At 44.3% G+C, this 4,349-nt stretch overlaps 1 pseudogene; it reads right to left on the bottom strand.

The window, feature by feature from the left end:
• Nucleotides 1-3,562: 3,562 nt before the first annotated feature.
• Nucleotides 3,563-4,084, bottom strand: LOC132240256 (U1 small nuclear ribonucleoprotein C-like; annotated as a pseudogene).
• Nucleotides 4,085-4,349: the final 265 nt, after the last annotated feature.

A 4,349-nucleotide genomic window follows, 5' to 3' on the forward strand; every position in this document is an offset into this window, starting at 1 on the left:
CAGGACATGCCTACACTCAGTAGATTCCTTCCTTAGAAAACTTGATTTCTTTTTTTTTAAATATTTTATTGATTTATTTATTACTATTATTATCATTATTATTATTATTATTATTATTATTATTACTAGATGCCCGGTGCACCAATTAGTGTACGGATGGAGTCCCTAGTCCTGGCTTGGGATCAGGGCCATCAGGGCCAGGCCAATCGCAGCTGGGCCTATTGGGGTCTGTTGGCCAAGGAGGAGGAATGGGGGGAGGGACCACAGGAGGTTGGCTTGCCAGAGGGGAGGGAAGGGGCGCCGGAGGTTGGCCATTGGCCCCGAGGAGGGAGCCAGCCCTCGGCCCCCCTGGGAAAGGGGCTGTGTCCATTCCAGTTCCCCATTCCAGCCTGGGGCCCGAAGGCCCCAGGGGGGTCAGGAGAGGAGGCAACGGTCGCCAAGCCGGGCGCGGAAGGAACAGATGCTGGATGCCGGCACCCCATCACCATGTGGTTCCCCACCTCCCCCCCTCCTCCTTCCCTCACCACTGCACCACTGAGCATATGCCCCCTGGTGGTCAGTGCGTGTCATAGTGACTGGTCAACCGGTTGTTCCAGTCATTCAGTCATGACCGTCGCTTAGGCTTTTATATATATAGGGGTTTGTTTGGGGTTTTTTTCAGAGATTAAGGAAGGGAGAAAGAGAAACATCGATGTGAGAGCAGAACATGGATCAACTGCCTCCTGCATGCCCCCCCACACACACACACACACTGAGAATTGAACCCACAACCCTAGGTGCACAAGACAATGCCCAACCAACTGAGCCACACCAGCCAGGGAAGAAAACTGCATTTCTGTTCCTTTCCCTTGTCCTTTCCCTCCCTGACAGGTCACATAACTTGTGTCAGTGACCTGCACATCGCCATCTCTCCCTGAGAATAAAGCCACTAAACACCCTTCTTTGTCTCCAAGGCCTGCTTCCCACCACGTTTTGCTATGAAACTCTATGTTTCCATAGTGACCGTGTGTGTTTTGTTTGCCCCAATCCCCTATCTCCCCAACACCCATTCATAGGTGTAAAATACACTGTCTGCCTCTCCTTCCCTCCCACCTTTTTGTAACATTGGTGTAAAAAATGTAAAATAACAGTGGTGTGTGAAAGATAGAGAAAAACTGGAGCTCTGGTTCCACATGTCTTTAGGAGGGCTTGGGGTTGGGGGGCAGACAGGGGACAGCTCTGGGAGAAAGGAGGAGTGGCCCTCAGCATTGTCCTGCGCAGACTGGCCTCTCCCCCTGGAGACCACATTGTGAGGGTGTGGGGTGCGGGGTGTGGGGGCTGCTGACCATTCTGCTGTTCTGGCGAAGTGCTTTTCTACCAATTTTTACGGAATGTATAAGGAGTTTTTTGTTTTATTTTTGTTTCTTTTGTAAAAACAAACAAAAATGCTTTAAAAAATCTGCATCTTATACTTGAGCCCCCATTCTTTAAAAAAAAAAAAGAAGAAGAACAGAAACGAATAAATAAAAAGAATCTGGACACACACACACACACACACACACACACACACACACACACACACACACACCACAAAAGAAGAATGAGGCAACCTACCTGCACTGATATGGATCACATCGCAGAAATGCCCCATTAGAAGAAAAAGAGGAAAATATAGAATTTTATATATAATGTGGCACTATTAGGGTGGAATAAAAGTATATATGTGTGTATACTTGTATATGTATATGTATATGGTATGTATATGAATATGTAGATGTAGATGTAGATGTAGATGTAGATGTAGATGTAGATGTAGATGTAGATGTAGATGTGTATATGATGGATATAGAATGTTTCCAGAATGTCTCTGGAAGGAATTATAAGAAACTGGTAATGTTGCCAGCTGTTTCAGGATAGGTTTTAGAGGAAACCACCTAAATATGACTCATTCTTCCTGAGAAGCTTTGAAATTGATTCGGGACGTTATTCCGTGCAGCATGAAGTAGAATCAAAATGGGAATGTAACGACATGGAAGAAATCTCAGGCCTCATTTCTGCAACAATGGAAGACCCCAACTGCCAGGGTTCATGCTGGACACTATTGACAAACACACCATCCACTCCCCCTTTCATAATCTGTTGCAGGATTTTCCTATGGAGACTGCTGGCTTTTATAAAGAGAAGAAAGGAGATGTAGACTCAGTAAGGCAAAAATTCAAAGTCCCAGAGGACTATGGGATGGGCCTACAAAAGAAGGCAGTGCCCTCAGGTGAAATCAGTTGGATAGAATGAAGATTCAAGGGGTATGTTTCCTAAAATAGTAGTACAGAGACCTTGAACTTTTGTGAACAAAATCCTCAGAAAAATATAGCAAACCATGATATTTTCTATAGAGTAATATTTTTCAAAATTTGCTCCTTTTGTTAATCTTTATAGTTGGAAGTATTATACATGTCCGCTTTTTCCTCCATTGACTTCTTCTAACCCCCTCCACCCCCCTATCCCAGGCCTTCAACACCTTTTTGTGTCCATGGGTTATGCATATATGCATACAAGTTCTTTAGCTGATCTCTTCCCAACCACCCACCCACCCTCTCCCACCTTCCCTCTGAGATTCCACAGTCTGTTTCGTGCTTCTGTGTCTCTGGATCTATTTTGTTCATCAGTTTATTTTGTTCATTAGAGTCCACATATGAGTGAAATCATGTGATACTTGTCTTTCTCTGACTGGCTACTTTGCTTCTTAAATCACATGCACTGTCCACGAGTACTCTATGCACATGGACTCAGTTCCAGCCCTCAGGTATGTTCCTTCATTTTTTTCACTGTTAGGTTCATGTTTGCTGACATACTTTTCTGAATTTGGTGGGCACCAGATCACAACTCTTTTAGAACCAGAGGAAAATTAGAGATTGCAACTCAGGGAGCAAGTGGAGTTGCCCAGAGTCCTTTAATAGCATTGTTAGAGGCTAAGTATCTGATTTTCCCACAACCCTTGCAGAAGGAGAAACTGTGTTTGAGGAGGAGAGGGAGGAAACCCCCAAGCCAGGGCGAAGGGGGGTGTGCATGAGCTCTAGACTGCTGGGCTGAAGAAGCTTTTTCCTGCAGCCCGTCAATCCCAGCTGGGCATTTGTGCTTCAGGAGGCAGCGCATAGAGCTGAAAGGAAATTCCACAGCATCAGACGGACACAAATTGAGGGACATTCCACAAGATAACTGGCCTGCATTCATCAAAAATATCATAAAAGACAAAGAAAGACTGAGAAGCTCTTCCATATTCAAAAAGATGAAAGCTATTTTAAATGAATGCAACATGTGATCCAGAATTTTCTTTGGCTATAAAGATGATCGGGACAATTGAGAAAATGAATGAAGTCTAGAAACTAGGTAATGTCAGTGCTGATTCTTGATATTTTTTTAAAAGAATTGACCATTTTATTTTCACATTTCACAATACAAATGAAAATTGCTTTTTTTTTTTTTTTGTCCCACTACTCCCTTCAAAAACTCTTCTTTCTTAGATAGGAAGAGGGAGGGAGTCTTCCTTGTTATGCTGTTAGAAAACATCCAGAATCACAGCACCTCGATCTCCTGGTGAAGAACAAGTAACAGAAGCTTGTTAGAAAGAGGCTCCCCTTTCTCCTTATCTGTCTGGTCGAGTCATTCCAGGCCGAGTGGGCACCATCATGGGACGGGCAGGAGGTCTCATCATTGGGGTCCCAGGCATCATTAGCATGTGCCCTCCCATAGGCAGACTCATTGCAAGAGCAGGTCCCACTGGCATCATCCCAGGAGGAGGAGGACCCATCATTGGCATCATGGGAGGGCCCCCCATATGGGGTGCTGGCATCATACCAGGGGGAGGTGGACCCGGAAGACTGGGGAAGGTAGGATTATCGCCCCGGCAGGAGGAGGAGTAGAGAATTGGGTAGGAGGTATCTTTCCTTGCTGAAATGCTGCAATTGTTTTGTCAATCAGGCTCTGAGCCTACTCTTCCATCCATTGCTAATAGTAGTCTTTCACATTCTCTGCAGTATGTCTTTCTCATAGATGGAGAGTCATGGGTGAGGTATGTGTCACCGTAGTCACAATAAAATTTTGGCATGTTGTTCTGCAGGCTGTTGGCACTCCATTGGCCACTCGGTGACTGCACCATCGAAAATCTGATTCTTGACTTTTTATAATGGTACTATGAGTATATAAGAGTGTCCTTGTTTTTATGAAATATACACTGAAATATTTAAGGATAAAGAGAAGTCATGTTTGCAACTTATCCTCAAATAGTTCTGGGGAAATAAATATATGTATATATATACAGGGTGTCCCAAAAGAATGTATATACCCTTTAACAGCTGATAGCTCAATTTTGA

Source organism: Myotis daubentonii, chromosome 8, assembly GCF_963259705.1.
Source record: "Myotis daubentonii chromosome 8, mMyoDau2.1, whole genome shotgun sequence".
NCBI lineage: Eukaryota > Metazoa > Chordata > Mammalia > Chiroptera > Vespertilionidae > Myotis > Myotis daubentonii.